Source organism: Lissotriton vulgaris, unplaced genomic scaffold, assembly GCF_964263255.1.
Source record: "Lissotriton vulgaris unplaced genomic scaffold, aLisVul1.2 SCAFFOLD_314, whole genome shotgun sequence".
Taxonomy (NCBI): domain Eukaryota; kingdom Metazoa; phylum Chordata; class Amphibia; order Caudata; family Salamandridae; genus Lissotriton; species Lissotriton vulgaris.
The window spans coordinates 609,755-634,488 of record NW_028252733.1 but is presented as its reverse complement, the minus strand read 5'-3'; positions in this window follow the sequence as shown (position 1 = coordinate 634,488).

The following is a 24,734-nucleotide window of genomic DNA, read 5'->3' as shown; positions in this document are numbered from 1 at the left end:
GCAAATTTTGTGGCGTATTTGTAATTTGTAACCTTGGTAAAACATCGGCTTATTTGAGCAATGGTTTTTGGTGGAGTCTATTCAGGTTAGCCAAAGTCAATCTACCTACACTTAATGTATGTGATAATGACAATGTTCCTGATTTTAGCAGTGACACTGAGGAAGTCAAAAATGTGGGATCTTCCAACTTTGTGTTGGATGGGATTTCTCATGATTCTAATTTGCAAATTAGAAGGAGATGTTTACCTAAAAGATGTAAATATTTCATATTGTACTGTGTGCAAAGTTTTTGTGTTTATTTTATTGATTTATTTTTTCTTTTTATAAGAAAGGAAGGTATGTAGTATTGCAGAAGAATGGTAGTTGTAGTAGAATTCTTTTTTATGCATAGTTAGTTCAGATTCACTGTAATGTTTAGCCTAGCTTATTAGCTAGGTTGGTTATGTCATTTGTTTAGATGTAACTGTGATTCTCAATTCCAATGCGTGTACTGGCAGTTGTAGTGGAGTTTAGAGAAGAGCGGATGCTCCAATAAAGCTTTTCCACTTGAATACGTTGTGGATTGTTATTAATACCACATACATGCAATATACGTCAATGTATAGTCTAAAAAGCCCGGCAAGTACCACGCAACACGGTTTACACTAACTCATTTTAGAGTTGATGTTCGCATCACTGCACAAAAAAAGCAAAAGTCACTCATTTACAGAACTGCTGGATAAAGTCGGGATCATGAGAGGCTCCACTGCTGCAAAGGTAATTATTAACAAAAGTTGGCCTCGCACACTCTTCAGCACAGTGGGCATCCTTTCAGTATTGTGGATTCTAAGGCTCGCTGTCATAAAGCACCATTTTAATGATCCTTTTCAGCGTTTACAATTAGACACTGCCATCTAGTGGCAGAGATTAATTCACCACATTCCTTCGGTGTTAATTAGATTCTGCGATCTGTATACATTTATTATTCAAATTAATGTATGCTATTTCCAAAAAATATGTCTAAAATAGCAGTGGCTCACCTCTCTGGGAGCGAGTTGTGTGGATGGGGTCTTTCATTGTAACAGGAGTGCACTTTGTAGTGAGCCACCTTCTACTTATGTCACCCAAGGGCCAGACTTGGCCAGAGAAGTTAAATAAACGGGTGTAAGGTCATCCAGGGCCTACGCCGATACCAAGATCCTGAGTGTGTGTGCAGTTATTGCAACGCAGTGGCTTGCAGGCCTCCATAAAGAAGTGAGGCCATGTTACCCCGCTAGACTGGCGACGAGACCGGTAAGGACCTGCTAGGGTGTGGAGTGGTCAGCCTCCCACACACCCTGCACATGGCTCTGAAGCGCTGACTAGCACTGAAGCACTTGAGCAGAGACAGCGGGTGAGTGTTTGCCCTGCTCCGCTCATTGGATGACAGTTCCCGTCTCCCGCCACCCATCATTCCATGGTGGTGCCCAGAGGGCCCATGCGGCATTGTGATCTGGCATGGGCATTCTCCGCAGCCTGACCACTCAAGTGTGGGAGGCAGTGGCCTACCTGCGTCCTCTGTAGCACCATCTCCTGCTCCAGTGGGAGTGTGCAATTGGCCTGACCGCGGTCACTGCTGTCGGCATAGGGAGGAATGCCTGAAAGTTGCAGCCTGAGAAGTAAGACCTTGAAGAAGTGGGTGGAGCCAAAGATGCTACTCCCGCCTCAGATCTGCAGCGGTGTACATCAGGAGAATAGACAAATGTGTGCCAGTGCAGGAGGCCCTCTATTGCCTATGAGAGGTGCACTAAACTGTCGGTCCCTGAACCACATATCCCTGAGTGGGGGCAAGAAAAAACAAAGCAGGAAATAAAAATAAAAATAAAAAATAAATTAAAGGTCAATAACAAGAGAGAGAACAACAGCTCAATCACAGAAGAATCACCAGGTACACTGCATCTCCTATAACCTTTCTACAGTAAGGGAGAGAGGGTACACAGATCTCCTCTGTTGAGGAATACCCAGCACACCATCTGGTGCCGAAGGAACACTAAACAGCTGACACAAGCGACCCTGAGCAACAGCGGGTTCAAGCTCACCTGGTTTTGAGTCCCTAAGCCCATGCACCTGTGATGCCACTACCACCTTTCAGCAAGTTTGCTGGTTTGGCCACGGCAGCACCTCGGTCGGGTTCATGGCTAGGGCGGTTAAACCACTACTTCGGTGGCACTATAGAAGCAGATGGAGCAGTCAAAATGTCACTACTTATGCTCTACGGTGGGGCTCAGCTGTATGAGCTTTTTGAAACGCTCCCAGATACACGTGATGAGGACGACTCCGACGCTGGGGTAAGGGTGCTAAACATACACTGACCCACAAAAGAACTCAGATTTTGAGTGTTTTAAACTGTGGAAGTCCATGTAGATGGCCAACGAATCAGTAGACATGTTCTATGCATGACTAAGGAAGCTGGTGAGCATGTGCATCTTACATGGCCAGCGGGAAGAGATCAGGGCACAAATCATTCAAGGGTGCCGGGCCACTGTACTCCATCGACTCATCCTAAGACAGACAGGATTCACACTTGATGACATTCATGTATTGACATGATCTCACATACTATCAAACTCAGGGGCTGAGGAGATGGAGGCAGCTCTAAACAAGCCTCCCACAACACACAGTCCGCAGAAGGCCTCTAGCATCAAAGTAGAAAGGGTTGATGCCATCCTGCGGCAACTGTGGACTGGAACCCACTACATGTGGCCTATGCATTACCAAGGGAAAAAAGTGCTCAAGGTACCTCAAGCCTAATCACTTTGCGAAAGTATGCTTCAGTGGAAGTTCCCAACCGCTCACTGACAAGCCCAGAAGGGCAGCTGCAGCTCTCCGACAACTGTCCTTGGGTGACACGCCAGCCAGGAAGTGGCCAGCTGCTATGAGTGTGGAGCAAATCCCGTAGATGAGGAAGTATTTGTGGTGTCATTTGCAAGCTACGCGGATTGCAAGCGGCGCCCACTCCCAATGTCCACAGTAAAGATCGTGGACACAACATCGATACCGGAGCATCAGTAAATGTAACGAACTCCGAACAATACAAGAAACTTACGCCACACCCTCAATTATCCTACATGAGAGCACAGATCCACAAATATGGGGGTAAGGAGCCATTACCACTTTGGGGGGTCATAGAAGTGGAGGTCCAGAGTGAAAAACAAGCCCTGAGAGCAAGGTTTCATGTCATGGCGGGAAGAAAAAGCCCGCTGTTTAGCTGCCATACTGCCAGAGAACTTGAACCAGTGTTCTTCACAAACCAGGTACATGAGTACATGAGTCCCAAGTTGACTCTCTACTAGCAGAATTCCTGCATTTGTTCAAGGGGCTAGGTTAGTTGAAACACAAACAGGTCAAGTTAAACATAGATAAGTCAGTTAAGCCCACTGCCTTGAGACACCAAAGGGTCCCATTCCATCTGAGGCTCAAGTAGAGCTAGAACTGCAAGCACTCGATAACCTTGGAGTTACTGAAAAGGTAACCAGCCCCACTCCCTGGGTGTCGCCACTGGTCATTACACCCAAGCCTAAGAACCAGGCTCAATAAGACTATGCGTGGACATGCTGCCCCCAAAACACGCCATAAGGTGGGAGCCCCATATAACGCCTATGATGGACAATATTGTGGCCGATCTAAACGGGGCTAAGTGGTTCTCAAAACCTAACCTTAATTCTAGTTATCACCAGCTAGAGCTTGCCCCAGAGAGTCGATATATCACAACGTTCTCCAAACACATCCGGCTCTGATGCTACAAATAGCTGAGTTTTGGCATATCCTCCACAGCGACAATCTTCTAGCATGCCATCAAGGAGACCTATCTGGCCTGCTTGGAGTCATGAACCTGAGAGATGGCATCCTGATTTTCTCAAACAGTCTTGAGGAGCACCATGTTCGTCTGAGAAACACACCTCAAAGCCAGGCTCACAATGGCTCGACACTAAACAAAAACAAAAGCACCTTCTACCAGGACTCCAATTACTTTTTGGGATATATTCTTCAGGGAAGGTCTATGTGTGGATCCGAAGGCGACCATGGCCGTCCAGAAAGCACTTGTTCCCAGGACCCCAATGGAAGTCGGCAGCTTACATGGAATGGCCACCTATTGCGGACGATTTATCCCTAACCTGGCCACCTTGTTGGAACCTCTGCGTGTCCTCACACAGGCTGGTGCATCCTGGGACTTGAGTCACGGAGCTAACAAGGCGTTCAAAGCGATCCAGAATGCTCTCCTGGACAAAGTCACCATGACAATCTTTCTGTCAGGATTCAAACATCTTAGCGCCTTCAAACTTTACCTTTATGAACTACTTCCATGTGAAGGTTAACATGGAGGTAACTGTGTGTTCTTGCCTCTACAAATTAAGTTTGCATGGACTATAAGTTCCATGATGTCTAGGGAGGACTTGAAGAGTTCTGAAGGATCATGGGGGATTTATAGGAGGAACCTGCACACCATTCGGCGAGCGTAATTCATTTCTGATGTGGTTGCAGAAGTTGGTACTTTGGGAGAGACTGTTTGTCTCTCATTTGGATATCACAGTCGTTATCTGGAAAAGCTATCTTTTGGAAAGATGAAGACAGCGCTGCCCTCACATAGTAAAGTGAACCTGGGTTTATAGGTTGTGTCCTCATGTAATGCAACTGGTGCTATGTAAGGTGCTCTGATACCGGATTAGGGTCGAGTTCGCGCTATATAAAACTCCGTAAAAATAAAAAAATAAAAAATAAAAAGTCAGCAGCTGTGTTCTTATTTACCTCCTTTCTTCAAACATATTCCTTATCAGCCGAAGTTGTATCCTTGGAGCTGCAGAGTTGACCTAATGAGTTAAAAAAAGACATACATTCTTCCTTATTGTTAGTTGTATTCTTTGGCGCTGCAGAGTTGATCTAAAGGTCACGTGAGTTCAAAAAAGACAAATTCATCCTTTCTGTTGGAGCATACTTGTTATTCTGGGGGACATGAAAAAATTAAATTAAGGTAAAACAGAAAGCTGTTCTTTTATGAAAACTGTTGAGGTGAAAAATACATTGGTTAGCTGCAGACTTGTACATTTGGTGCTTGAAGTAAAGCAACTGGGCTCTCTTTTTTCAGTCCTTTTGAATATTTTTGCTTCTGGAACAAATTCAATGAGAATTAATTGCTTAACAAAGTCAAGTAAAAGACTGAACTAGTGGTGGTGATGAAGCAATTATTATTATATCAATGGTGGCAGACATTTAAAATTGGATGAGGAACTCTTCCAAAATATTTTCGGAACTTTACATAAATGTTTGCTTTCTTTACTTGTTTGGGTATGTACGAGGAAATGTTGCTACTACCTTGATAAGTTGTTGTGGAACACGTAGTAAGGGTTTGCAGGCTTATTTATTTTTGTATCCACAGGTTCAGACAGGGAATCTAAAGCTTGGTAATCACAAGAGTTAAGATTACACAGAGGTTGCAAAGGCGATTCCTCTATTAAGTCTCAGGTAAATCTGATACATTTAAGTGAGAATTTATGAGTAGATGTTCTATTATTTTCTAATCTTGTTTCATTTCCTTTTCAGTTTTTTCCCTTTTACCTGCTGTTCCCGTCATCATACCCTTTTCCTCACTTGATCGCTGTAAAACCCTGTGCCTTTCCTGGTATTCAGAATTGGAGATATCAAGAGGTGGACCATCTTGTTTGCTGCTCTGATCCTGAGGAGTTTTCTCATGCCATTGTGAGTCCTTGACACTTTCACCCGCAGAGGAGGACAGCAATGATTATAGGTACCAGCCCTGTTCAACTGGGGGCAATGCTCAAGCAGGAAGGCACAGACAGATAGTGGGAACCAGTAGCGTATGGCAGCCAAGCCCCCTTCGAGACGGAAATGAGGTATGCGCAGATGGAGCGAGAAGCTTTGGCCATACGATGGCCCTGCCAACATTTCCACCTTTACCTTTGTGGCTAAGAGTTCAAGATCACAGGCCTCTCCTCCCGTTGTTCACTGACACAACTTGGTTGGTTTCCCTCAGGATCTTGAACGAGCAAAAGAGACATTGGCTTAGAGGCAATGGCAACGTTTCCTCAACGGATCCAGATCGCTAACCTCAGAAGATCATTCTGGCACGCAATAGCTGTGGAGAGTCTGGAACAAATTGAGTGAAGGCCAGAATAGACTCCTGATGATTGGCCAGATGATTGTAATGCCCAAGGGCCTGTGAAGCAAGGTTGTCAGTCTGGCACACCAAGGGCACCGAAGGATGGCAAAAATAAAGGCCCGGCTCCGCAGTAAGATGTGGTTCCCATGTATGGGTGCTCTCATCAACAAGGTCATGCACAACTGCCACTCATGTGCCATAACAAGCAGGGACCCCTTGCCATCAACCGTATTGAAAGAAGAACTAAGCATGGAGCCTTGGACCAAAATCAATATTGGTTTTGGGAGTTTCCCTGATGGCCAGGTCACGGTGGGGATGATGGACTCAAACAATACGTTTCCAATAGTAGAGGTGGTGCCGTCTACTGCCTTCTCTCACGTCAAGACAGTACTCCTGGAGGAAGTGATGTTGGAAAATGAGCTGCCATTCAAAGGGCAAGAATTTTAAGAGTATTTTGCATCACTTGCCATCAAACACAGGAATATCACCCTACAGTGGCCCCAGGCAAATGGGGAAGTGGAGAGGTTCATGTGGACTCTGAACCGTGCACTTAGGATAGGAATTGAACAGGGTGAGGATGCCGAATGCTGCTTACACAGATTCCTGAATGCCTACTGGCAGACCCCCCCATAGCACCATGAACTGTGCCCCTGATCAACTGTTTCGGAAGCCCATGCAAGCAGGCATCCCAGCCAGTCCGGAGTGATACCCATCGGATCATGACAGCAAAGCCACTAAGCCAGACGGGAAGCCACCACTGCAGGTGGGAGATGCCGTGGCCATCAAAGATAAATACCTTGGAAGTTTAGTACCCCATACAAACCTGCGATCTGGAAAATAGTCAAAATAAACAGAACCATGGTCACAGCACAGCGAGGATATCGCACGGTCACCAGGAATGTCACCTGGTTCGAAGAGGTGCCTGCCATCCAGGAGAGAATGGAGGAGAAAGTCAAGGAAGCAACCGAAGACAAAAATACCAGCGGGTGACCTTTCCTCCAGAAAGGGAGATGGAGCGCTTGTCATCGGCCGGAAGAGATGAAAGCATGAGAAGTAGCCAACAGGCAGGAGGATCCTCTGCTGGGGATGCAACACGTGATGGCTCAGCTTCGCAAAGATCCCAAAACAGCTCCCGAAGCCAGAATTATGACCTTTGTCCGAACCCTGCCCCCAGCCAAAGGCTGGGAGACTTTGTATGTAAGGTGCAGGTTGAGTGAGCCACTTATTGTTGTAAATTAATAAAGACTGGGAGGGATGTAGAAATCAATATATTTCAATCAATCAAAATATTTGTAGAGCGCGCTACTCCCCCGCTAGGGTCTCAAGGCACTGGGAGGTGAGGGATCCGCTACTGCTCGAATAGCGAGGTCTTGAGTAGTTTCCTGAAGGAGAGATGGTCCTGGGTCAGTCGTAGGTGGATGGGGAGGGAGTTCCATTTCTTGGCCGCCAGGTAGGAGAAGGATCTTCCTCCGGCGGTGGCTCTGCGAATACGTGGGCCGGTGGCGAGGGCGAGGCTGGTCGAGCGGAGCTGGCGGGTGGGTGTGTAGAATGTGAGGCGGTTGTTGAGGTACTTGGGGCCCAGGTCGTGGAGAGCCTTTTGTGCGTGGGTGAGGAGTCTGAACATGATTCTCTTGTTGACGGAGAGCCAGTGCAGGTCTCTCAGGTGGGCAGAGATGTGGTTGTGGCGGGGGATGTCCAGGACGAGTCGTGCGGAGGCGGTCTGTATGCGCTGGAGTCTTTTCTGTAGTTTGGCTGTGGTTCCCGTAGTCCAGTCGGCTAGTGACGAGGGCCTGGGTGACTGTCTTCCTAGTTTCAGTGGGGATCCATCTGAAGATCTTTCAGAGCATGCGCAGGGTGTTGAAGCAGGATGACGAGACGGCGTTGACTTGTTTGGTCATCGTGAGGGAGGAGTCCAGGATAAAACCCAGGTTGCGTGTGTGGTCCGTTGGCTTGGGGGCGATGCCCAGGGCAGGGGGCCACCAGGAGTCGTCCCAGGCGGAGGGGGATGATCCCAGGATGAGGACTTCCGTTTTGTCTGAGTTCAGTTTCAGGCGGCTGGTCTTCATCCATTCTGCGACGTCTTTCATTCCTTCCTGGAGGCTGGCTCTGGCGGTGGCGGGGTCGTTGGTGAGAGAGAGGATCAGCTGGGTGTGGTCAGCGTAGGAAATGATGTTTAGGATGTGTTGTCGTGCGATGGCTGCAAGGGGGCTCATGTAGACGTTGAAGAGGGTGGGGCTGAGCGAGTATCCTTGAGGTACGCCGCAGATGACTTCGGATCGGAACGGGGGGAGGCGTACTCTCTGGGTTCTACCAGCGAGGAATGAGCTGATCCACTCCAGTGCCTTCCCTTGGATTCCGGAGTTGCTGAGGCGCTGTATAAGTGTGCGGTGGCACACTGTGTCAAACGCTGCTGAGAGATCCATAAGGATGAGGGCAGCTGTTTCCCCGTTGTGAAGCTGGGATCTGATGTCATCGGTGGCTGCGATGAGGGCATTCTCGGTGCTGTGGTTAGCTCGGAAACCGGACTGTAAGGGGTCGAGGGATCCGTTTGTCTCGATGAGCCACTCAGCCTCTACTTTACAAACTTTCTACTTATGTCACTCCCAGGGCTGAGTGTGGCCGAGGAGTTAAATAAACAGGTGTAAGGTCGCGCGGGGCCTTTGCAAGCACAGAGATCCTGATTGTTTGTTCAGTTATTGCAGCAAGGCAGCTTGCAGCCTCTTTAAGCACAGAGGCCTATTTGCCGCTGCTACAGACTTTAACAATATACATAAACAAACAGCAAGCTCCTGGACTGGCATCATGTGGATCCTGCACCTATTGTTTTCCTGGCACAGGTTGCAGATCATTGGTCCCAGAGGTATTTCCATGAGGTAAATTTCACAGAAAATTATTTCTTGTCAAATTGTTTGCATGTATGACCATTTTAGTGCATTTGCTCATGGTTGAACCTGGTTTAGGAGTGACGCTGACTTCTGTCTGAGAGCGTACAGTTATTTTAAAAACAGCTTTACTTCTACTATGTTGCCTTTTTAAACAATACAGATAACAGCATAAAACTCAAAAACAAAACTCAAACTTAATGCAACAGTTTTCTTTGACTTTAATGTTTCAGACACATGACATTCGAGACCCACGGATATTAAGTCTACGGGCACCATTTGGATTTTGTGAAGTGTTCAGTCTAAAATCAGTGTGTTTAATAGACTGTGACTAACCGTTATTGCGTGCCAGCAGCTCTGAAGTCCCTACCTACCGTGAGTACCATATGTTCCACCTGGTCAAGGAGAATATGCATGCACTGAGGTGCAGCTGCCAGGCTCATGATAAGCTTGCGCAACATTGCAGGACAGGTGTTGATCTGCTGCTAACGGGACTACTAATGAAGGGAATATGTTTAGCATGTTTGTGTGTAACCAAACAGAAACAGAATTAAATCCTTGTGCAGTGAGGACTAGTTACTTGTATATTTATAGTGCCTGTGGCTGAGAAAGCACTGCAAACATGAAAGTTGCCATTTTAAAATTGCATTACAATCACTATAACTTTCACTCGAACTGTCACACACTTGGCTGTAAAATGTCACTCATAAGTACACTGAAACCATGCACATGTCACTCAGAAGCAATGTGAATGTCCAAAACAATAATAGCAACAAGAAACATAGATACAGTAGCATTCCAATCCACACAGTTCTCTTCCTAAGTTATCACAGTCTATATTATCTATCTCATCTCCCCTTGTTCCTGCCCAAAGATCTATTGTGGTGACAATTTCTAGTGCTGGATGAGGCCAAGTCATTGTTGCGCCCTCCCATCCCGTACTGTATGATCGTAACTAGCCCTCTCTCAGATGTTGAGAAGGCCTACTATTATCAAGAAAGTCTTGTTCACCTGTCTATGTCCCTCAACTGCACTCCCCCAGCTCAGATCGAGATGCCGGTGGGGGTCCACGTTCTCTGTCTGCAGGACCTGTCCAGTGGATAGGTCAGATAGGAGCAGAGTTGCTATCCCTCTGATGGGCCACAATAGAAATTTCCCTTCCCTGTCCCCTAGATGCTAGGAGACCATTAAACCACCCACCTCCTCTCCGAGGGAGGCTTGTTACCTTTAAGGTGTTGTATTGCCATTGGTATTCTGCACTGTTCGTTCCCCAGAGCCCTATCCTTCCCATGAGGCAGCCCCAAGAAGTCACCTACCAGGTGCGGGGGGATCACAATGCTACAAGTGTGTCTGCATTGGCAAATGGCAGCCAAAATGTGACAGCGCTGGGATAGAGCAAAACAGTGCCATATCTTAGTAAATATGGTACTGTTCTACTCACTCATGAGCACCCAACGCACTGTAGCAACTTTACTTGCTGTCCTGAGTCGTGTGAATTTGCTGTAAATCTGGGCTTGAGTTTTTTTATATTTGAAAGTTTCTCTTTCTCACTTCTTGGATGGTCTACAGCAGATGCAACCGTGAGACATTGTCAGATGGCTCACGTTTTGTCACCAACTTATTTCAATGGAAATCGAGATCAGGAACATACATAGGCATGTGAAAGAGCGATTTGTAGGATGCAGAGTAATTTTCTATGCGCCATGGCAAATATTTGAGTGTACGCTTAGCACAATAGAGGTGCAGTACCACGACAATGCCTAATCCAATACCCTAGAAGTTATGTCTTGCTGAGCATGTCATTGGCTTCTTCAAAGACATTGTTTGAATCCACACGAAAGGTGTGGGAATATGGCACTCAAACTTCCACAGCAGATAAAGCATCCATAAAATTCTTAGCGGCAAAAGCAGGACTATTGCTTGAATGAAAGGTATAACCTGCTCCCATTGCAACTAGGCACTGCAGGTCACTTATGAACTTTCGAGCAGTGGCAGTCTTTTGTTCTCAAATCAGCCATCTAGAGCATGAATCAACTGCAAAGAATATATATTTATGTTGATTGATTGCTGGCAGATGACCAACATGGTTGTAGTAATAAACACCTGAAAGGTTTATGTAAATGTACATGTATTTATATAGCGCAAATTACCCACATCGCAGGCATCTAAGCGCTTGCTTAGGGAACCCGTCCTGGTATTCCCCTGTGAGATAACCCCAGCAGGGTATCCACAAGGTGAAAGCCAGGCATCCCGCCGCGAGGGGCCGTAGTGGAGATTAAGCAAGCTATTGCCCAGAGTCGCAGAGTGTGAACCCGTGAGTCGAGTAGGCACCGGAGCGAGAATTGTCGAGTCCGTGGAATTATTGAGCCCAAGCCCCGTCGAGGCGGGGAATTGAACCCTGGTCCAGGGCCGATCTCAGCTTCCGGGTCTGCCGCCTCTAACCCCTGAGCCACACTTCTCCAATTATTGAATATTGCAAAGGGGGAAGGAGCTGGTCTAACAACTAGCAGTAGAATGCTTCATTTGTTGAAAAATGTTACATTGCTGTATGCATTTCTTTGCATTATTTAGTAAATAAGGCAACCAATAGAATTGCTTTAACTCTGAAACTGTAAAACAGATATTATGAGCATAGGCTGATCTTTCTTGTGCCACATTAATTTAATCTAACCTAACTCACTCACTAGGCATGTGCCTGCCCCTGACCTCTTGTATACAAAATCATGACAAGATTGTCGTTGGTGAGGCTGCATGTATATTTGCAAGGGAAACAATCAGGTGTCTATTCGATATTTTTGCTACCTGTATCCTCATCATTATGGATGAATGCATCTTTCTTTGAGATCCAGTCACAGAGGCAACCTTGAAGATTGGAACCAGTATCTTAGCAGACGGAATTCATTCACTTTTATGGGCCATTGTATGTTGCGCTTTTAAATCTGCTTTTATACTTGATTTATCTTCCTTGCATTTTTTTGCACTTAAGTGGGATGATCTTAGTTGCTCTTCCGCTCCTGGCAACTTTTTTGTTTTACGCCGGTGAGTAGTGCAGTCTTATCAGCGGTCAGCTGCTGCTTGTAATGCCAGCAGCGGTCTAGTCGCTGCACGCACACACGCATCCCTACATCCGCAGGCCAGGCGTGGCCTGCGGGGTTGAATAAAAGGATGACGTCCGCTCGAGGACGTCACTTCCGACTGGTATACTGTGTCGGTGTGGGTTGCTTGCGGAACCGCGCTCTGCCCCCGTGCTCTGTATCTGGCCGGAGCAAGGCCCAGCTCACCCCACAAGTATAGCGCACAACACTGGCGACGAGCAAAGGGGGCCCAACCCTCGCCCGTGCACTGGTGATCGAAGCGGAGCGAACGGCTCCTCCACGCGGCCATATCGCGTGACCCGCTGCTGCTGTGGCACGGCCTGGCCCGCCTGACCTCCCCTGCTTCGACACGCCTGGGCGCTGGAGTTCCTGTGGCTGCCCGTGAATTTACAGCGCGGCGAAGAACGGAACCAGACCGGAGGTGCGGTGCGAAGAAGTTTCTCACGCATCTCGCGTGAGCCGCGCACACGCGCAACACCTTGCCAATGCTCACGCATTGCGCGTGAGTCGCTGGAATCGACCTCTGGCGTCCCCTACTGCGCCCTGGAGGGAGTGTGAGCAGAGTTTGGACCAGGGGAAGAATTTCAACAAACCTATCTTTCCCCACGCCACCAGAAGTTTGCAGCACGCTCGACGAAGCTGAGGTAGGCCATTCAGCTGCCACATGGCGCCGCGAATCAGGCGTAAGAGGGACAACGACCGCTAGGAACACGCGCAGTCCAAAGAGAGTCGGGGGAAAAAGGGAAGGAAGGCAACCCCATTCCGACAAACTGCCACCATGGCGGACGAAGAGGCGCCAGTAGCCACCATCAACATCCCATTTCAACACGCCGCGACTGGTTGAAATGGAGGACCCATCCACGGCATCACCAAGATGGAAGATATGGCTTGAGAGACTGGAAAACTACTTTATAGTCACGAGAGAGACAGACAAAGCAGTGAAGAGGTCGCTCTTACTACATTATGCAGGGGATGAGATATTCAGACTGTTCAAACACCTGCCCAATACGGGAGTGGCGGATAATTATGACGCTGCGGTGGCTGCCCTCAACGGTCATGAACCTAGACTTCGAAGTCTTCAAACTGGGACAGGCACGCCAGAGGGAAGGCGAAACCATGGACCAATTCTATGCCTGTGTAAGGGAACTAGCCAGTTCCTGTACCGACGAGGATCAACCGAAAGCCATACGGAGACAGATTATACAAGGGTGTAGAGACAAGGCGCTGGGAGGGTCGATACTACGCAAACCAGGAATCTCACTAGAAGATATACTAATCTTGGCCAGGTCCCATGACCTCTCGAATGTCCGGGCCACAGCTATGGAACAAGCTCTCCACAAACCTCAAATCAAGTCAGAGGCTATTAAGAGTGAGCGGGCAGATGCAGTAAGGACTCAGCCACGTGGACCACCCCAGAGAGAATACCGGAAAGACCAGTCCCGGGCACGGTGTGGATATTGCGGACATGAGCCCCACGCGGCTAAAGACTGCCCAGCCCAGGGCAAAACCTGTTCCAACTGCGGGATTCCAAACCATTTTGCGACGGTATGCCGAAGGAGGAACACATCAAATACTTTCAAGAAAACACGAACGCCCACCAAAGCCATTCGGCAACTGTCACTGGCTGAACCACCACCATCGAAGACAGAGAGACATCTACCCACGGTAGATGACGAATCGGAGTCAGAAGATGAAGAGGCCTACGTTGTCTCATTCGCGAGAGAACTCAAGCAGCGGCGGGGGCCACAGCCGACGTGCACCGTGAAAATGGCGGGAAATGAAGTTAAGGCCATAATCGACACTGGAGCCACTGTGAGTGTGATGGGTCTGCAACAGTTCAGGAAACTACGCCCGCGTCCCCAGGTATTACCGTCCAAAACGAGGATATTCGCATATGGAGCAGACACACCTCTACCCCTTAAAGGAAAGATCACAATACCTATCCAGGCCGACGAGTTGGAGGTGATGGCGACAATCCACATAATTAACCGAGAGGCCGACACTCTGTTAAGCAGCCACACAGCCGAAGACCTAAAACTAATAGCGTTTGCCAACCGCATCAGGGCACACCAAGTAGAAGAACTGTTGGGACGATTTCCCGAACTGTTCCGGGGTCTGGGCTGCATAAAATGCGAACCAATCAAGCTACACATTGATAGGTCTGTCACCCCCACCGCCCTGCGACACCGTCGGATACCATTTCACCTACGCCCACTGGTGGAGAAAGAACTTGAAAAGCTGGAGAGTTTGGGCGTCATAGAGAAAGTCTCGGGACCCACCCCGTGGGTATCACCAATGGTTACTGTGGAGAAGCCCAAACAACCGGGTGAAATCCGCTTGTGCATTGACATGCGGCTACCAAATGCCGCCATCCGGAGAGAGAGAGACACTTGACCCCCACTATGGACGATATCATTGCTGATGTGAATGGGTCGAAATGGTTTTCGAAGATTGATCTGAACGCTGGATACCACCAGCTACCATTAGCAGAGGAGAGTCGTTTCATCACCACCTTTAGCACCCATCTCGGCCTACGACGTTATAAGCGGCTGAACTTCGGCATCTCCTCATCGGCTGAGGTGTTCCAGAACACCATTAGAGAACTCCTGTCTGGGTTGCCCGGGGTAATAACACCTCCGGGATGTCTTGAAGAGATTGAGTACCCATGGAGCCACCCTCCACAAAGAAAAGTGTCAATTTTTCCAGCCCTCTATATAATTCTTCGGATACATCTTCAATCAGGAGGGCATCCAGGTAGACCCGAGAAAATCCAAGGCCATCAAAGACGTACTAGCCCCAAAGTCCCCGACGGATATCAGAAGTTTTCTTGGGATGGTCACTTATTGTGGCCGATTCATACCGGGCCTAGCCACCTGGAGTGAACCCCTGCGAGCGCTGACCAAGGCGGATGCCATCTGGCAGTGGGGCCCGAAGGAGAACGAAGCGTTCCAGGGGATCAAGGACGCCCTGTTGGAGAAAGCCACCCTATCATATTTTGATCCCACGAAGCATACGGAGGTACTAGTGGATGCCAGCCCGGTGGGCCTCGGCGTGGTGTTGATCCAAGAACATGAACCCGGCCAGTGGCCAGCGTTAGCATTCGCCAGCAAAGCTCTTACCCCAACCGAAACCAGGTACGCCCAAATCGAGAGGGAGGCCCTGGCTATCAAGTGGGCCTGTGGCCATTTCCATCTATACCTGCAAGGACATCCTTTTGTCATGGTGACCGACCACCAACCGCTGGTGTCCCTTTTCAAGGGGACTGCTCCGCACCCGCCACCTCGCATAGAACGGTGGGTGATACAACTCCAACCATACGAAATGGAAGTCGTATATCGGCCGGGGGCCAAAAATCCCGCTGACTTTCTATCGCGCCACCCATCTATACCGGAACCAGAGTCAGTGGACGAGGATTGTGAAGAGTATGCCCAGTGGGTGGCGCTCACGTCATGCCCGCAAAGCATGACAATAGAAGAAGTAAAAGAAGCACGTGCTACCGACAACGTCTACCTAAGGTCACTACAGGCGGTCCAAGAAGGTTCGTGGGCTGACTACCTCCGCCCACCCAACTCCTGGTCTGCGGGAGAGAGAGAGTCCCTCACGAAATGTACAACTTGCCCGTGGGGGCCACCAAGGTACGACGAAGATGAAGGCGCGCATGAGGGAAAAGGTATGGTTCCCGGAACTAGAGAGCATGGTGGAGGAATACGTGAAGAAATGCATGGCCTGCCAGCTGACAAGTGACTCTGAAAGACCCTTACCCGTGATCACTAAAGAAGCCTGTACATCTCCATGGACCAAGGTCAGCATAGACTTTGGGAGTTTCCCAGGGGAGGGACACACGCTAGTAGCCATCGATTCTTACTCGAAATATCCTTTAGTGGAGAAGGTGGCTTCCACTGCATTTACTCATGTGGGACCGGCACTAGAGAAAATATTCTCCATGTTCGGATATCCGTCTGAGATACGGAGTGACAATGGACCACCTTTCCAGGGGGCCGAGTTTGCCACATTTCTACGGCAAAGGGGAATCCAGCACGGCCGCATCACACCTCAATGGCCCCAAGCTAATGGAGACGTTGAAAGATTCATGCGGACCCTAAACAAAGTATTCCGGATAGCAATGGTAGAACAGGCCGACCCAGAGCAGAGACTACACAAATTCCTACGGGAATACAAAAGCACCCCTCACTGCACTACGCAAAGTAGCCCATGGACCCTCATGTTCCAAGGACCATGAAGAGACCTTCTTCCCAGTGCTTCGGGGTGGACACCACCCCCCCGGCCGCCACTGATGAAGCACAGGAACGGAGAAGGCAAGGGAACCAACAAGCTAGCCGCCGCAGAAGAGCCACCCCTAGAAGAATAAGTCCGGGGACCCGAGTGATCATAAGAAACAGACGCCCAGGGGGAAAATTCCAAACCAGATATGAGCCAGGCACCTGGACAGTCACGTCTACAAGAGGTACCATGGTCACAGCTCAGAAAGGAGAGGAGGAAGTATTAAGGAATGCATCCTGGTTCAAGACCATACCGCCAGGAGATAGACAATGTTTAGAGGGAGAGAAGGGGAAAACGGCTCAAATGTGACAACAACCCCCGAAGACGACGACAATACACCGATGGGGAGCCAAGCGGAGGGACCTGAACCTGCGTCGGTGTCCCAGACACTGCCTGTCACGACCAGAAACGCTTACCAAGGTGCTGAAGGTGGCAGGGCTAACCCCCAGCGTTACAATCTGCGGCCCAATCCACCACCAAGTCAAAAGCTGAAAGACTATGCCTGTCTGCTAAAACCCTGAAGCTACCATCAAGGGACACGCAAGTACTCAGGCATTTCTGCTGTCTAAATGTTTGTAATCCGGGACTGTTTTGTTTGGTTTATTTAAAAAATATATATATATAGTTGGATAAGGATGTAATGCCAGCAGCGGTCTAGTCGTTGCACGCACACACGCATCCCTACATCCGCAGGCCAGGCGTGGCCTGCGGGGTTGAATAAAAGGATGACGTCCGCTCGAGGACGTCACTTCCGACTGGTAGGTGCCTGTTTGCGCCTGAATAGGACCAGGATCCCTGGCCAAAATCTGATGTACTCTTTGGAGGAGCTGAGAGTCGAGGGAACTGCACATTTGTTATCTAGGGGGTGGTGGGGAGGTTAAGAAAAGATGGATTATTGACATCTGGTGGGGAGGTTGAGCAGTTCTATTTCAGGGAAGAGAAATAGGGAAGCGGACTAGTCCGTCATGATCGGGGCTTGGTGACTGGGGGAATAGGCCTGAAAGGCTGGACTCTTACCATTAGGAATGTGGGTTCAGGGAAGGGGTTAAGCGCGATTTTGTGGAATACAAACATTTTTTCCCTGCTGCAGGAGGAGCTAGATGTATTGGCATTGACGGAAACATGGCTGAAGACTGGGTCGGAGCCTGACATAGTAGCGGCCCTCCTCCGGATTACCACATCCTTGAGCAATATCGGCAGGGTGGGAAAAGAGGTGAAGGGGTGGCATTGATCACCGGAAATATCCAGTTCTAGAGACAGTGGCCACCAAAAGTATTGATCGGGCTGAGGTCCTAGGGGTAAAAGTTGATTTGAAGGCTAGCTGTGTTGTTATTGTGATAGTTTATCACCCACCTCAGGCAACCACCCCCTTTTAACCAGATATTTCTTGAATTAATGAGTGATGTGTGCTCCAGGAATAATGAGATAGTAATAGTGGATCCTCCTGCGGCTTGGTTTGGTAACTGGATAGAAATGTTGGGCTTAGTGCAACAGTTGAGCCTCAGACCCATGAGAAAGGCCACACCTTAGATCTGATATGGTCCACTCAGCCGTTGGTCAGGTTAACAGGGATTGAGCCCTGCGGCTGGTCAGATCATTACCAAATTAGGTTTACCACCCCCTTGCCAACTCAGCATGCTCGTAGTCCGCCAGTGTGATGTACAGTACATAATTGGTCAAAAATAGATAAAACCTGTTTGGCGGAGGCCTTAGGGATGCAATACACCCGCCTAGCAAAGCTGAGGATGTGGAACAGGAAAGTGTGTGATTTTTAAGTGGGATCCAGGATGCAGTAGACAGGGTGGCTCCAGCCCGCAGGAAAAAGTAAGAGATAGAGTCATGTTGCCCCCTGGTACACCACCGCACTTTGGAAAGAGAAGCAGAAGCTGCACCAGTATGAAAGAAAATGGGGTAAGCGTTATGAGCTGGCGGCTCAGAGGAGGTACAAAGCAGAGTTGGGTACCTAGAAAAGAGTGATTGTGGCTACTCATACAGCCATTTTATGTTACTAGGATAACTGAAGCCAGTAGTCAACAAAAGTAGACCTTTAAGGTGCTTAAAGAGTTAACAGGAACTAAAGATCAAGCCTCAGAAATAGATCCTGAGAATTGTAATAGAATACAAGACTTTTTAATGAATAAGATTAAGGATATCTTGAATGAAGTAAGGAACACCCTGTTATGTCTTTACTCACTGATAGTGGCTGATGTGTCTCTCTATCAGGGTGAGAAGTTAAAAGCACTCCCAATGTTGGATTTAGAGACCTTGGCCTGGTCCCTGGCAGCTGTTAAGTCCGGCTACCCAGAAGACCATTGTCCTCCCAAGGTGTTTGAAGTGGCCTTTCCAGTAATGGGGGGCAAGTTGCTCTCTCTTGAATGCCTCAGTGGCATTGGGAAAAGTGCATCTGAGCTTAAGAGGCCATGGTTAACCCACTGTTGAAAAAGGCAGGGGCGGATCCAAAAAATCTAAAGAATTACCGACCAGTATCTATACCATTTCCAGCTAAAATCTTGGAGCGGCATGTAAACAAGACCCTTACAAAATGTATGGAAGATCAGCAATTGCTCCAACCTCGCCAATCAGGTTTTCGGGCCCCTCATAGTACTGAGTTAGAGATGCTCTCTGGACTGGACAAACTAGGATTGAGGTCAGATAAGAACAATTCTTTGTGCTGATCTTGCTAGACCTTACTGCATTATTTGATACAGTGGACTATCAAGTGCTCATGCACTGGCTAATGGCGTGCAGGATCAAAGGGTCCACACTTTTGTGGATTTCATCATTCTTGTACAACAGGTCACAGGGGGTGCAAATGGGTGGTCATGTCTCCAGAGAAAAAGGGCTTTCCTGCGGGCTCCCTCAGGGATCCACCATGTCCCCACTGCTGTTCAACATCTATTTATATCCTTTGATTGCAGCATTAGCACAGTTGGATTCTCAACTATCTAACCACACACATGACATGCAGCTGGTCTTACGGATTGAGAGCTCCCACGCAGGCACAGTTGATCTTGCAGAATAATCTGCAGTTCACTGTGAACTGGATGATAGCAACCTCTATGACAGTTAATCCAGACAAGACTGAGGTTCTGACTATCACTATGATTCAACAGGCTAAACACAACAGCAAACTTTAAGGCTTCACTTTTCTTCGGTGGTATGTGAACTTGTTTGAGTCTCATTTTTTACATTCACTTATATTTTTCATTTCTATTTTACTTTTCCTTGATACACATATCTCTATTGTCAGCAGGCCTATTCGTTTGGAGCCTCTTCCTCCGTCTTTCCCCCTATTTTATAATTTTTTCTATTTTACTGTAATTTCACATCCTGCAAATCTTAATGTAATACCAGTTCTAACTGGTGTCTATTTGGCCAGGATTTGTGATATTCATACTTAGATATATATTCATTGAGTATTTACTAGGACCAGCGGTTACTTAACGTGTGCCTTTTTTATTTCTAATTTGGATTTTAGTATCATTACAGAGCATCTTTTCTGTAGCCCCCGGGCCTCAGGTTTTTTTTTTAACTTTCCTTCGGATGAATCAGTTATACCATTCAGCGGTAACTGACTTATATTTCAGTTATTCTCTCTTTTTTGTCTTTCCTCTTTACCATTCAACTCTTCTATTAGATTAATGGTTGCCTGAACACATGGGCTCTCGGGATATTTGTCTTTTTCTCCCTCTTCCACTCCTACTTCACCTTTAGCTTATTCTTAAGAGCAAAAATCCGATACAAACACTTCTTCCCTTTTTGAACAATCTATCCTGTCTGACAATATCATGACTTTTTGGAATGATATTGATTAGGTCTGTCGGATTACTCTGGTAACTAAGTTGGAATTTGTCCTGAATATTTTTGCCTATGTTAAATAGTCACATACCTGTAGCACCTATTTGATGTCTGCATCCTTTTCCACTTGGAGGCCATGTTGGGTTTTGATAACTGTTTCTTTATTCCTATCAACAATTTTAAAAAGCACATTGTATGGTTGATGTTCTATCAAACCATCCTGTATTAAGAGATATAAGTCTAAGCATTTTCATCCTTTGTTTCGCTTAACAGCCTTGAAAAAGTCGTCGAGTGCGACGAAACACGTGTCTGCTGTTTGAATTTTATTTGCACAAGAATATGGAATAAAAACTAATTGAATCATCGTCTTTCTGTACCTACTCATGTTTATTGAAGTTTATTCCCTACTGTAAAGGAACCACTAGAGTTATGGACCTTTTACCTCTCATTGTGGCGGTGCTCTGCAAATTTTTTGATACTCTTTTTATATAGGGTGTTTCCTCCCATATACTCAACACTATTGGAATGACATAATGTTACCCGTCCTCATTGAGCACACTTGATTATATAGATCTGACAAATAATTTCCTGACACTGTGTATGTGCTAACACGTTATAGACCACTGTTATCCTTCTTTTTATGTACTCATTGTTGTGGTTTGCTAGGCACTACTAATTAGTTGGGAATATTAAGTTACTTTCACTTCTCTTTTTAAAATAAGAACACTGTTTAGGTACGTGTCTATTGTCACAAATTATTTACGTTCAACTGTAACAGGATGGCTAGTTTTAAAGATGACAGGAATAAACTTCTAGAGGAACTCTTCCACTGCAAAAACCAGGATAGGGTGCCAGGGAATAAGGAGAGCAATGACGGATTAAAATCCAAATGTATATAGTCAAGAGAAAACACGAAAACAAGAATCCTCACACTGGTGTGATACCACCATACTGGAAAAATATCTTGAGATGAAGCAGGTCCCAAGAGGATTAATAATATCATCTTTCCCTCTTTCGATGACCTTGATGAAGATCTTTTACTAGATTTGGAAGAATTTTTACATAGCTCTTCCTACAACAAGATGACCATCCTAATAAAACATACAGTGAGAAAGAGAGCCTGCATTCTTCTAGAAATAGAAAGTCTACAGGATAAGATTAACAAATTGAATCTACCTGAAGCTACTCAGAAAAATTATAAGATTTTGGAAGCAGTCCATAACAAACACCAGATCTATCTAAAGGAGAAGAAATCCCGTACACTGAGACGGGACGACAACGATTACAGAACTGGGTGAATTTTTATATTGGCACGTAGGTTTGACAATGTTCAAGTTAGTCAACCAACAGTTAAGATTACCCCAGGCGACCTCACAAATGTAACCTCTAATAGTGAATCAGACTTCTCAAGTATCTGCAGTGAACGAAGTGAGGGACCCTGTACGAGTGCCAATGCTATGGGCAGTTCCCATTTTAACACCTTGTCAGCTTTTTGAAAGGAAGTAGAGAGGTACGGAAAAGGCTCGAAAGTCAATTTAAAAAACCGTACAAACGCTATTAGAAATCAAGGAGAGGGAGGAATAGATCAGCAAGACACAAGGAAAGAAGGGATCACCACCAGGTCAAATTCGAGGGCAGAGAGGAACTGATGGCACTAGCTAGTCAGGACATGAGCAACACACTACTAACTGCAATCTTTCTACTACTGTTCAATTAGACACCATCTCTATTTAAATCTGTCCAGCTTGGTGTTGAATTGTACACAAATAAAATTGTTAACAAAAGGTTTGGGCTTCTGTCCTGCTTCCAAACCTGACTTTAATGAGATGCATGTAGATCTCTTTAAATTTGTATGCAAACGGAAACTTAAGAAATTCTTTGCCCTTAATCCTAGAAACAATGCCTCTGGGATTGGGGCTGCCCATGCTCCATGTGACAAGAGTATACAGGACATTCAAGACTTGCAACTTTTATTATCCCTTGACAGTGATTCCTCTACAACAACTCCAATCAAACATATTTTCTCCGACTTAGGTATTTCATCTGACCTGACTGTTGATAGTACAAGACCCAAATCAACTTTTTTTTACCTGTCTCCCAGAGGACAGTGCCATTGAGATTTGTTACTGATTGGTAACAAAAGAGCTCTATGAGTGGGAAGATAGAAATGTTGGACAACAGGAAATGTATAGGCATAATTTATCAAAATAAAAAAAAAGACTTGCATTGACTACATTATCTACATCATCTCAGATTACCATCAAGGAAGCAGACAAAGGGGGCAATGTGGTCCTAATGGAACCCTGGACTATATACACATATTAGATAGACAATTGGCTGATACCACAGCCTATGTACATTTGGCTTCTAATCCGTTACCACAAATTACATCTTTGATTGAGGGAAAGCTGAGAGAATGGCTTGATCTATGTCTTATCAATGACCTTGCACTTAGATATCTTTTTGTGCATCATCATAAAGCTCCCTTTATATATGCTCTACCTAAAATACACACACCACTTTTCCCCCAGGGAGACTGATTATTTCAGAGATCGGTTGCCCCAACTGAACGTATATCCGAATACATCGATATGTTCTTGCAAACTTTAGTGACCAATCTCCCCTCCTACATTTGTGATACCAAACATCTTCTGAACCAATTTACAGACTTCTGCTGGTCAAAAGAATGCTGCTTTGTCACGCTGGATATCTCATCCCTATACACCTTAATAACACAAGATGAGGGCATCCTAGCCAGCCAACATAAACTCGCAATTTGAGATGCCACTATGTAGAAACACACACAAATGCTAATCAAAATAAGCAGACAGGTTCTGGACAATAACTTGTTCCTACATACGGTTCGATTCCGATCCGGAAAAAAGCGCTTCTAATTACCGTACAAAGCGTTTTTTCACGTACAAATCGTATCCGTACACGTCTCCGTACGAATCTGCAAGTACGATCTCAATCCAAAGCAGCACTCCATACAACTCGTAAACATCAACAAACAAATCGAAAGTCCATACGAATGGCAGTCGGATGACGATTCACGCTACGTCCGAACGTAAATAGACTGCGTCATCCGTACCAGGAAGTACGATCCGTGTCGAAGACACTCCGTACGGCTCTTCTGCTACGAGAGTCAAAAACTGCCGTAAAAACAGAGTCCGGACCAACATGCACCCCGGTACGCGACAAACAAGACATGAACCCCATCGTCCATGGGGGGCGGAGCTAGCCAGCGCCTATGGCGGACGCGTAAGAGCGGAGCTCCGAGCTAGCGCCGCCAAATATCCGGCAAAGATCCTTTTTTCAGTGGCGAACACCGAGCGATTCCGGCGGGGGCTGACTCCCCTACCCCTGACAGACCTCCGACCGAAATTTGGGAGAGGTGCGAGCACGGGAGACCTCCATTGCACGACCGATCGGAGAGGTCCGGACCAGGCCTAGATCCCCGGCCTTTCCTGAACCGCACAGCCGAGTTGCGTCACCAGACGTGCGGCCGCCCGGTGCGGACATCCCGGAGCTGAACGGGTCCTGAGATCGGCGGCCCCCACAGCTCTCCCACACGCTGCCATCACTTCTGAGGGCGCCTAGGGAAGACTTTGGGCGCGCCGGGACAGGCAGAGGGGACGAGAAAGAGGCGACAGCTCAACACGGTAACCAGTGGAGACCACGTGGCGCCGGCGGAACCCCGCGAAGGTATAAGCGCCTCTGCCCTCTACCTCATACCACTCCCTGGTAACTCGGGGGCGCGAAGCAAGATTTGGGGAGAGAAAGCCTGCTTCAGGAAGGAGGACCTCCACCACAAGAGGGCACTCTGAGGAGGTCCGGGGGTATTCTTGAGCCGGCGCAACTGGAGAAGGACATATCGGCGGACGGCCACCTGGGCCTCTAGGCCTGGCCGAGCCCGCCTGGACATACGAACGGAGCGGCCTGGTTGACGGACCCCCTGCATCGCCCTGCGGACAGGAGAGGGGACGCACGCAGACCAATTGGGGCACCCTTAATACTCTTTAACCCGTGGCCCCTAGCCTCCCCAGCTAACGATGGGCAAGGGGGACAGGACACAGACGAAACTCACGTTTGACCAGCGGAGACAGAAGGGGCCAGATCAGCCAGTCGCCCAGTCTCCGGGAGCTACTGGTGACCCGAGTGCCTCACTGTGTGCGGAAATAAAAGGAATGCTTACTACAATGGAGAAAGGCCTGCAGGAGGGCATGTCGGCCATTGGCACCAAGATTGACGCCCTGGCGTATCGGATGGACCGAATGACGGAAAGAGTGGACAAGCATGCGGAGAGGCTGGATATGGCGGAGCGCAGGTTGACAGAGGCGGAGGAGGCGCAAACTGAATGGGACGCCGACCGCAAACAATTTGGGAGGCTGCTGCAGGTAATACAGGAGAAGTCGGAGGACTTGGAGGCGCGCTCCAGGCGTTCCAACATCCGCGTCACGGGAGTGGCGGAGTCGACCCAAACGGGTAAAATGGAACTCTTCGTTGAGAAGCTCCTTAAGACTCTATTGGGAGACGACACCTTTT